A 12,776-nucleotide genomic window follows, 5' to 3' on the forward strand; every position below is an offset into this window, starting at 1 on the left:
TCGCGAAAAATCCTATCTTATCAACTATACATCGCTTTGTGGTGAGGCCTTTACTGCTCCCTCCTCATCGCTCGAAGGAGGTCCTATCAATGGGCTATAATCAGGATCTGCTCTTTCCTTATTTTCAAAGATTCCTCCAGTTCACGTAGATTCAAACATCAAGGTAGTGGCATATCTTGCTTTTCACACAAGAGCATTTTAATCCAAGTATTCAAAGATCTCAAATACTTACCTCGCAGTGCCTTGAAGAAGTGTCACTCTGCTTTGTTGTAGCTAACCGAGGTATCGACCATGAATTCTATCACAAACCCTCCTATGAATCGATCAAGCCAGTGATCGATGGCACATGTGATCTTACCTTTAGAATCTTCCAATCTATTCCCTAGCACCAGGGTCCACACTATTAGACCATTAAGCCCCCACCTCCCTTGGCTGTCTGCCAATTAGTGATCCACTTGTATAGTTATATTGGGAAGGTGCAAAAGAAAATTTCGTGTATCTATATGTACATATATATGCCTAGCCATTGTTCTTTTGTTAGGCATGGATTTCTGTTTTCTTGCACCATGAATTCGTGGATCTTTCTATCCAACCACTTCTCAATTTCTTTCTTTGTTGGATTCCAGTGATGCGACATCACACATCTCTTTATGAAAATCTTGGTCCTGGAAACGGAACCATTTGTTGGCTCAGTGGGTCCTGACCCAGGTTCAGAGTTAGTTGTGTCAAAAAAATGCCTACACTACTGGCCCTTTCAGCATCAATCCACAGAGGGTAGATTGAACTCTCACCCAAAGAAGTATGGGGGGATGCTGGAACCAAATTTCTACACCCAGAGATCAGTGTAATGTCTTTGCAAATCGATAAGCCTTTATGGCTTATCGATATAACTCCCTTTAATCATCCTTAAGACCTCCGCGAAGGTCTATGACTGGCTTTTGCACACCCTGAAGGGGTAATCTGAGTAATTAGCGCATCAAAGATTACTCTTTAACCAAAAATTACTCATATCGGCCTAAGTGTTCGATAACTTTAACATACAACAATATATTCTGCACGTAAACAATCAACACCAATTGTATTCATATAATAGTATAAATCAAGTAAAGTCACGCATCAATACATCATTATTTCATAAACCCATCATTCATCACAACATAAAGCACATTCATTCATAATAGAAGTAAATAGATGAAACATAGGGATTTCTATAATAATCTCTTTATTAATGTTCAGTCAATGCTTACAGACTCAAGACTTCCTAGTGTAATCAGCTACAGGGGTCTACTCACTCAGCTGCAAACTCTACACTAGGCCTATGTGTACACAGCTATAGAGCCTTTTTTCTACTCTTCTTTGCTAACTCTTTAGACTTCTCTAGTAGACCAAACTTTATTACTTGCCTTAGACATCCTAAGACACACCTATTTATACAATCCCATGGTCTGCAGACCATGGGTAGATCCTAAAAAATCCAATTCAACTTACACAAAGAAGGGTGAAACCCTATATGACTCTTTAATTATCGACGTGCTCCACGGCCACAATTTGTAGAGAATTTACATTTTGTACATCAAAACTTGGGATTTTTCCCCAAAATTAACCCAGGGGACCCCATCCCAACACATGACATCAAGATATTACACAAGATGTTTCTAGGTGGAAACCCTTCCAAGAGAAAAACCATTGAATTCTTCTTAATGTTTGTCTTCAATAATTTACATCAATATTTTTAGCTCTAATTGAGGGAGGATCTAACCCCCTAATTTACAAGATCCAAACTAAAGGGTGCCCTAATGCCCTGGCTTACCAACTCTAATTGGAAGGATGGTCCAATTCCCTACCTTTAGTAGTTCCAATTGGAAGGATGCTCCAACGCCCTGACATTACTGGCTCCAAATGGAAGGACACTCCAATGGCTTGTGCAAGATCCAACCTACCCTAGCACCACTTTGCCACCTTGAAGTGTTCTTAGGCTCTAACCTAAAGGATACTCCATTCTCCTACCTTGCATCGCCTTGCAACCTTAATCAACTGACAAATCATGTTTCATATATTTTCATATTGCATCCACCTGTGATCATAATCAAAATAAATAATATTAAATATTTTGTTGATTTTGTCATTTACGAACACTAGTGTAAGTATTGGAAAATATAACTAGTTTGGGTCTTCATACTTGTTTATGTACTATTTTCATTACGTATATCTTATGTTACAAGAGAAAGAAGAAAGAAAATATTATTTTTGAGCATCAGTTTCATGCTCCATTTTGATGATCATCTAGGTCAAGCATGTTGTTCATTCTTTTAAGGTGTGTCATGTCAAAAGAATATTTTTCTTGAGTCAAAAGAGTCTTTATCATTTGTATAAGACCCTATTAAGCATGATGTAACATGTAAAATATATTTATTTTGATTCTAGGAAGTTTCATGAGCCTCCAAGCACAAGTCGAACTTGGCAATAACAAGTTGACCTAAACATAATTATTACCATTGTGGATTGTGAAATCTTGTGCTTTTTTCTCCACTATAAACTGCATAAATCTCTTACTGTGGTTAAAAATAAAATGAAATTTCTAGAAGTTGTTTTGAGGAAATATTTCTCAACTAAAATGCCTTGATCGCCTACCTACTTGGGCCTCATCCCTTTGTTCATGGATCAAACTCCATCTCTTTTTGGAACCATAATCCATATTTTTATGGATTTCATGGCTTGAGAGGAGGATCTCAAACCTCCTCCTCTTGGCCTATAAATTCAACACATTCCAAAGGGTAAAAGGAGGACTTTTGGAATGTAAACTTATGACGTCCAATTGAGGTTGGAGGCTTTTCACTTAAGGGAGAATTGGAGACTATTGGGAGGAGATTTCAATATCAATGCTAAGATTGGATATCTCCTTCTTATTCAACATTAATACAAGTAGTTGTTTATTTCCTATTTGCACTTGTTTTGATGCTCATTGCAAAGCTCCTTGATATTCCGCATAGTTTATAATTGAGTATTGGATTCATTCTATGATATATGCTATGTTGCAATTTCCATATACATTGTGTTTTAATCTTTATCAATGTTATGCTTTTATCCCTTATATGTTTCTTTTTATGCAGATCTTCCTTTGAATCAGTAAAGGAAGGATTTGAAAGCATCAAGGGGAATCTACAATAATTTCATAGAAAGCTAAGAATTTCTTGCACATTTCATATGTCATATTTCAGTTATATACTAAGGAAAGTTTGGAGTTGCTTGTTTCTTTGTTTCTAGATTTATCTTTGAATCTAGGGAGATTGCTCTTGTTTGCAAGAGTGATTTTTCCACCATAAGAAATTTGCGACCATACTAGGGAATGATTTTTTCTTCATTATGCCTTCTTGTGATATCTTATTTCTTTCATTTACCTTGATTGATTGTTTCAAATCCTTGAAAGTTTAAATTTATGGACTTGTGGCTTTATTTTTTATTTTTCTTAGTTTTACTCAATTTTCACACTTTTACTTTAGCAACAATGTGCAAGTTGCACAATTTTCCTTTAGCAATGGTGCAGTTGCGTGCTGAACCTAACTAATTACCTATGATAGTCTTAGAAAAAATAAAAGTTTAGGGATTTTTTAGCTCTTCTCTGTTTTGGTCAACACTCATAGGTTTTTCCAAATTTTGGGTGTTAATCACCTTTGAGGGTCATCTGTTTTGATCTTTGGAATTTTCATGAAATTTTAGTTTAACCTCTCTGCTAATGAAATATCATATTACATTTGATTTCATTTAGGTTGCATAATTTTTCTGAAATTTCCTTTACTTACACTTCATTGGTTCTTTTATTTCATTATTGAAAGAAGGTATTGTTGTACATAAGTAGTCTTATTATATTGTTATTTCGCTGATCTCGAATCATCTTGTGTTTGTTTTGAAGAATTCTCTTGTGTAGATTACATTTGTATGGTATTTTCCTATTGAAGGCTCGAAATTCTCTGCCTACAACGCTATAGGGGAGACCATCTAGTCCGAACCTTAAAGCAATTCCTTTTCCATTTGGAATGGTGGTTCCAACTGGTTTAACTAGGTCCAGTTACCTTATCTCTATCTCTAATGGTTTAAAATATGACCGTCATCGACCAATAGAGAAGAGACATCAGATCAACCTTCTTGTTGATCAGGTAAGAAAGTGATTCTTAAGCTAATGTGGGGCTCAACCAAGCCAAAACTAAAGTTTTCCTCTCTGGGAAGAGGACTTCTAGGAATGTAGAATTAATCTAAATGCAAAATTATCCTAAAATGCAAGAAAAAGGAAAAGTATTCTAATCCTATCTCAATTATGAAGATTAGATCTAACCCAACCGAGAGCATAATATTTAAATGATTAAGATTTAAATATGTCTAGATTATAATGAATACCAAGCTAACAAAGTATTTCAATTAACTAACATTATGAATACCAAAACACATTCCATTTAGAGACCTCTTAGCTGAAATAATCAACCAACAACATTGAGGAAGTAGTTCACGAAATGATATTGATTGTTAAATCAATAATTCGAATAATTAAACAATATTATGAGGAAATAGTTCACAACATATCACTATATATTAAATCAGTATTAAAAGACAAATTTCTGAGTAAATAGTTACTCAGAAATCAGAATTCAACCAACAGAGATAAATAATTACATATAATTGAGACAAATTACTCATATCGAAAATAGTGCAAAAATATGAGTAAAATGACACATTCCTGCCATCACAAAATGAAACTAGTATTTAAGAAAAACAGTATTAGAAATACCAATTTATTGAATCCATTTCTCTGGCCTGATATCCAACAGTCCTCTACAATATTTGAACTTTTGTTGTTACAACCAGTGCTGCAGTAGTGCAAGCTCTTCCCATAATACATAATTCAGAAGGCAAAAGAAAAATCTTCAATAATCCCCATATCTAATATTTTCTTTCCTCTCATCTACAACACTAAATCCCTATTGAAATAGTGCTTTAAGAATTCCAGAATTGCAGAGAAGAGAATCCCCTCATACATTCTACAATATGTTATTTATAATATTTACAAAAGAATTCTCAACAAGAAATTTTGTTGAAGAATAAATCTTCTCCATCCATTTTCATTGGCTCAAAATTCCATTATTCTATTGTTGGAGCATTCTCATTGATTGAGATCTTGTTCTCCTCATCTCTTCAACTGTTTTCCTGCAAAAAAAAAAACAAATCAAAACTAAATTAAAATGGAAAAATAAAATCAAAATACCAAATCTAGAATTCAAACATATCTATTTAAACAAATTTAATTAAATAAACAATTTAGAAAGAAATTAGGGTTTTATATTGATACATGTGAGGATTTAATTGGTCAAGGATATCATTGACAAATGGATCTGCACTCAGAAGAAGTCATGGGAAAATGAGAATGCAGAAAATTAAATTCAGAAAATTAATTTTATTAAAAATTCAAAGCTTGATCTTTTGCTAGATTTTAGACCCAATAAATGATCAAATCTAGAAATGAAACTACTTCAAACATATTTTCCATAATTTATCTTTCCAATGAGCCATCCTGGGCCTCATTTGGCCAAGTAAAAGACCATTTATGAGTTTCCAAGGTTTGTGTATTAAAATTGCCAAAATTCTGGAAATTTTGTTGATTGGGCTAAAATCTAGAATTTTTTAATTGAAATCTAATTCTAAATTAAATTACAATTTAATTTAATTTATACTAATTAATTATAATTAAAAACTTTAATTAATTAATAACAAAATAACAAAATTAAATTAATTAAAAGAGACTAACTAATTAATCAAAATGTTATTATATTGCACTAATATTATAACTAAATTATATTATAATTATAATATAATGTTATGAGTATTGTATAATAATATTATAATATTAATATAATATAATATTATATATTCCATTATGTACAACGTATTAATGTGAGGAGGGTGGAGAGTATGGAGTTATAAGGAGTGGAGGGATAAGGTGATGTGAGGGTGAGGTAAGGCAGGTGAGTCGAGAGATATAAGGAGAAAATGAGAACTACACGATAAAACCAAAAAGTCACCGCATATTTTAAAATTGCAAAATCTCAAATGAATAATTGAGGTGATTAATGAATTTTTGATATGCCATATGCTATATCGCAATATTGCAATCACAATTTTTTTTAGATCACATTTTTTGGAAGGAAGAGAAGGAGTGTGAAGTGGAGCCCACGTGAATTAACTATACTTTAAATTGGACTTTAGTCACTTTGTAATTTTAGGGTCTTGGGTTTTCTAATTCATTTTAAAATAAAAAATTGGAGTAAATTACCAAAATATTGAAACGTTTTTCAACTAATGTACAATTTAGCTGGGTCATTTTGTAGGACCATTAGTAAAAAAATGAAATAATTAGTAAAAATTAACTGAGAGATAATCTTCACAATGAATATCTATTTTAATTGCAAAAATTGAAATATCATGCATTTATTTACATTTTTTTAGTCAAAGAGAGAAAAATGACCAAACTTCAAAGGAGTGTTATCTACAAACCAATTAACGAAATGAAGAAAAACAAGTATCAATGGAAATCTAGTGAAAAGTCAAATTCAATGAAACAATCAAAAATAAAAATCCGATGAAAATGAAAAAATGACAAAATTGTAAGACAATTAACTTAAATGAAAATCATAAAAGATGCTTAGCCAAAAATTAATGGAAAGGGTCCCATTATTTGAAGTAATGGGGGGGTGTTGGGTTTTCCCTACAACAATGGTGATACACTGGGAAGAACCAGTTATCTCTAGTTAAAGATAATGAACTTTAATTTACCCAAAGGTTAAAAATAATGGAAATCACGAAATCGTCTAACAGTAAAATATTTCCATAGGTCCCACATAAATATATTAAGCAATATGAGTCTATAGAGATAAGTACTCAAAGAAGACTTCAATAAAAGTCATGAATTGAAATTTAGGAAAAAATGTTTTAAAACTACCTCATATGAAAAATAGAAGAAGGTACAGATAGGAGTTTTTGATAAAGCATATATCCATTTTATGATTGGTCTCTAACATCGATTTGTTGCCAGCAAGCCTAAACAGTACGCCGGTGAATTTGTATTTTATGCCACACAAGCCTAGTCCCGCTATCAGCGAGCATCCATAGCCCCGATAGGTTTACTTGTATTTCCCATTCTTCCTATTTAAATCACCCTTTTGATAAATGTATTTGCAAGATTTTAGTTTATGATGTATTTGAGTGAAAGAGGTGGGATGGTAATAGATATTTATGTTTAATGAACATAATACTTTCATAATGTTGACTCCAAATTCTTTCCCTGCAACTATCAATCAAAGGCTTTTATGTGGAGGGGTGGGAGGGATTCATTGTGTTAAACCCAAATCAATTCTTTCCTTGAAAAAGTAAACTCAATCACTTAGAAAGGATGTGTGTTCCTCCATGAAAAATATTTAAAGCAAGATGATTTTATGGTTCCATAAAGATATGCCTTTAATGATAAATGAAATTCACTGAAATAGATAGAGTTAAGATATTTCCCATGTATGTTAATTGTTGTCGAGTGAGGAAAAGAGATTTTTGCATAATTCATATAGATTCACCAAAATCAAAACAAAAGAAAAAAAAAGCAAAAGAATTCCTCAACTAAAGTAAGAAAATAATTCATAAAACAAAACTAAAAATTGAAGCAAAAATTGAAATAAAAATTCAAACTTTAAAAGATAAACTCAAACAAGACTACTTATAAAAATGTCTCAACAAAAGAGACAAAAGAAAATAAGTGTATGTACGTTCCTTCTTATGTTATGAGAGTAATAAGAAATGAGGCTCTCAAGATGTAGAGGGTGAATAGCAGTGATGATAAATAATATGCTAAATGAGAAGTTTATGTGTGTTGCGGCTTTTCTTGTTTCGAAGTAAAATCCTGCAAAAAGCATCTCAACCATTTTCTAATAAAAGTAATGCTTAAAGAAACAAACTAGAGGTCCATAAACTTCCCAGTTTAGTTGATTTGATGAGGTTCATTATTGCTTCTCAAAGAAAACTAAACAAAAGAGAATGAACTTCAAAATTGATCTAGTAGAGGTGCAATAGGTTCATGAAGACCTGTAAAACATAGAGTTCAATATCAACAACATCTAAAAGAAAATAAAACTGAAATCAAAAGAAAAAATAAACGAAAGTGGGCGCATGAAAATTACCATTTGGGAATTTCATTTAATCTTACCTGAGTGGTATCATTTTCTCCAATACTAGCTAACTTCTTCCTTTAATTAAAATTAAAATAATGAATAAGTTTGAACTAACTATAATCTTATTAACGCAAAATCATCATTTATGAAATCTATACTAAAGTGAGCGATAAACTAAGAAAACAATGTTTCGAGTTCAAGGAATCAAAAGTACACCAAATCCATGAGAAAAAAAAATGAGGATATGCTTCTTAATGAATCAAAACGATGAATTTTCTCTTAATACCATAAGTTTCATATCAACTCCATGATTTTTTGTAAATTTTTAAGAATCAAAACCAAATCCAAGACAATGTAATACAGAGGTGAAGATGGAGAGGTCTTGAATTCCATATATTAAATATAGAGTGATATATATAAAACTTAAATATAAGAGAAATAAAAAATGATTTAACCATGGTCAATTAGATTTACTTGTTCCAAATTTCTTACCGATTTATAAATTACCCAAATGGCTACCCAAGAGTGCCTTAAAGTCTTTTATACAGGAAAATGCCTCATTAGATGTTTTGTATCATAAGTTTCTTTTCCATGCATAACTTTCAAGCTACGAGATTCATCTTTTATGATATGTGATTAAATGTTATACAATGGTTAAAATATAATGGCAGAGAAGCATATATCGGAGTTTATCGCATTAGTGTATGTCAAGACAAGGCATCAATTGAGCTTTATGATGTGATACAAGTGTTACGATAGCAGGATTGCGATATGAGCATATGTGATGGGAAATTGTGATGGAGTGATTGCTATATTGGACAATAGTCACATCGTAGATCAGAGTTGCTGATATTATTTTTTGTGATAGCGGGAATGTGATAGATGATGTGTCTTATTGGTGGGAGACGCTTTGGATTTTATAAGAAATTGATGATCAGAAGATTTTAATACGGGATGTAACATTGTTGATATGTCGATGTGAAATGAAGAATGGACCTGACAGTTTTATGAAACCTATTTAATTTCACATCAGATCTAGGACATTGGTACTTTTAAACATATTCCCCAACCAAAATTGCGACTTATGAGCAGATGCGATATCTTTTAAAATTGAATTTAAATATCATATCGAGTCCAGAGTTTTATGGATATCATAATATTGGTGAAGTCATTTATCGAAAATTGTTGATTCGGGATATTGTAGAAATTTGGAATATGCTCATTTGAGAACCTCCAATATGCGAAATGTGATATAAGACGTGTCGTTTTGTGGCGCTGACAACTTCTTAAAGTATTCTGTTTGAAATGAAGCGTCTGATTTCATTTAGTTTTTTAAACAAAAATCTCCTATTATCAATTATTAGAAATATTGGATCAGGGAGTAATTTTATCGGAGCTTTCAAATGATGAGAATTATGATATTAGAATGCTCTAATATGAATATTTTGATACTGTTTTAAAGGCTTATTGGATTTTTATTGAATGAAAGAAAAATTAAGGAATACTCAAATTCTAATGAATAACAAATAACACTTCTCTAACTCATGTTTCATATTTGAAAAGGGTTGGTTGCATTCTTATTTCAGGTCTCCACAATCAAGTCGATGAAGATGTGCCAAGAGAAAGAAAACATAAACAAGAAATAATCTATGAAAAAGAAAATAAAACGATAGATAAAGATGAACTTGTAAAATGCATACCTTGAAGAATATTGAATGTAAGTTTACCTTATGAATATTCAATTTCTCCCATGCATTTCTCAAAATTTTCATATGTTCAAGACCATCTTTTTATTCAGTTTAAAATGCTAAATAATGAACTTTCATATTGGATCCATTTGAAATTTACATCGGGAGACAAGAGTGGTGACTTATGAGCTTTTCAGAATTATTTGTGAATCAAAGATTGTCAAGTCATACAAATACTTTGGAATTTCTTCATACATGATGAATGTGATGAACTTTTGCAAAAACAAGACAATCAAGTGTTTTCACAAGTGTGTAATCTGACTACATAAGAGCTTCAGAAATTTTCTAAAACCACTTTTCCAAAAAATGAAAGGGGATGCAAAGAAAAACTTGGATTCATTACTTTCTTATCAAAAATCAGAAATAATGAAATAAGTGAAAATAGAAAAGATATCTAATCTAAATTAATCTATTCATATTTCTAACTTGATGAAGGAAACATGACTAGGTATAGTCATACTTCCAATGTAATCATGAAACAATTTTGTTTCCTGCATGTATATACATGTCAGACATTAATAACAAGTATAGCAATATAATTAAACTAAGAAAATTAAATATGAAAGCAGATGTTGGGAACGGGTTCCCCCAAGAGAAGTTTTGGGGCTAAAAGCCCATGTTTTGGGACAATTTTGTAATAAAGTTGTAAAGTCTCCGCATTTTGTGGTCACAGAGTGTGAAGGGGTCAAGAGTCATAAAGGGTTGTCCACCCTTATTTTGTAAAGTGTCAAGTCGGCTGTAAAGATCTACCCATGGTCCGCAGACCATGGGATTGTATAAAAGAGAGCTAAGTAAGTAAGATCTAGGCAGTTAGAACAATGAAGCTTTGGAAGTTTTGGTAGAGAAGTCTAAGTGTTTTCAGGTCTTAGCGTAGGTAGAGGCTATGCAACTGAGTGCGCAGAGACCTGGGGTGGAAGTCCACAGCTGAGTGCACAGACCCTTGCAATTGTGTGCGTAGGGTGGATAGAGTTTGTATTAAGCCGGAATATATCAATAAAGAGAAGTATTATACAATTACTGTGTATTAGTCTCTGTAAAGCATCTAATTATATTGCAATCTAGGTTTATTTTACAATGTTTATTTGATGCGTGAATGAATATGATTATATCTATTAATTGAATGCAAGTAAAGGTATCAATCATTTGGATCTACCTTTTCTTGACTTACCGCAATTTCCTGGGCTCCTTCCTCTTTCCATTTTTCCTCTCTCAGTCTCTGTAGTCAAAGAATTACCTGATGTATCACTGGATATTTTTTGCCGCATTTCCCCACCAAAGATGGCACTAACAACATCATCAAACTTTAAAGTACTAGATCTAGAGAAAGAGTTACTAATAGCCATAACTAAGCCATTCCAACTTTCTGGAAATGAGCACATAAATAATAGAGCCCTAACTTCATCATAAAAATTTACCCCTTTAGAAACATACCCCAAAGTGCCTGAAACATGACCATTATGGAGTGTATCCATTCATATATGCAGCTTAGATCCTTCCTTAGTCATTGATTGGAAAATTCCTTGAGCTTTCTGTTGAAAAGTGTGCAACAAGAAATGCTTGCTGAGAATGCAACAAGATGATGGAGCTTAGTGGAAAGGAGTCGCCTTCACTAAGTGGGCCCGCAGGAAAATTATGGCACAAAGTCTATTTTTGGATCACAGCAGGAGTGATCACAGCAGGAGTGATCATAGTCTATTTTTAGACTGCTAGTCAAAAATAGAAAAGTCAAATATAATTGTCTCATAATAATATTTAGACTATAAACTTTATCTTATTCTCTTGGAGCACTCCAGTTTGAGCTACAGATGTGGCACATGCAGCTGTCAGAAGGAAATACGCTTTCTTTGTGGGTCAGTTGATATATTGCATGCAGGACATCAGTTAGAACTCATGTGGTTGAGTTCTATGGAGTTGGATGAGCAATTAATGGAGTTGTGTTCAGTTTGACTTAGTTGAACTAGTTGTATATAGTCTAACTGGCCAATAGACTAAGTGATGAGTTGTGTGAATTAGTTATTAATTAATTTACTAATTATTAACTCATAATGCAACTGAAGAATACATCAGTTAACTCAGTGCATGTACAGTTCAGTGGAGACAGGTGTTAGAGGTTGTGATTGCTATCAGTTGTGCATGAGATTGTGCACATGCATGGATTGAGTAATGCCAATGAAGACTGCATAGTGTTGGGGCCAATACCAAGAAATATATCTTTGATCTCACGTGATTCCCAGTGTGGGTGACTTTCTCCAAGGTAAAAACGAGTTTGGTTCAATCATTCTCATTCATTCGCAGCAGATATTGTGCAGGGGAGGCATGCAAAGCAGCGCGGGAGATTTGGAGATCAATTCTGAGCTAGTTTTGTGTGTAACAGGTGGAGATATTGCTAGATACTTGTGAGGAGTATTGTACTATGTTTGTTACATGTTTTCAATCAATATAATATACAGATAGTTGGGGTTTTTAGCGAGATGCTTTCCCCGGGAAAATACTGTGTTGATATGTGTGATTGATGCTTCTATGTGCGCATGTTATTGTTTATGCTTCTACAAATTGATGATCAATGTAGAGGAGATTGTGTATTGTGCATGTATTCCACAATAGTGTATAATCGGGATAATCTCTATGAATAAGTGTCATATTATTCAAAATTTCTACATGGTATCAGAGTTGTTGATCATCAGATCTACTATTCAGAAAGTGTTTACAATTTATTTCTTCAGGCAGAGTCTGTAATCGGGCCAGGTAGCCTCTAGATTCATCCTTCTTTTGGAAGGTGAGATATCCAGGTGAATGCCCATACAGTCGATCTCTGTACAAGAAATAC

This window comes from Pinus tabuliformis, chromosome 9 (assembly GCF_031772625.1).
Source record: "Pinus tabuliformis cultivar Carrire ecotype Pingquan chromosome 9, CPIR1, whole genome shotgun sequence".
Taxonomy (NCBI): Eukaryota; Viridiplantae; Streptophyta; class Pinopsida; order Pinales; family Pinaceae; genus Pinus; species Pinus tabuliformis.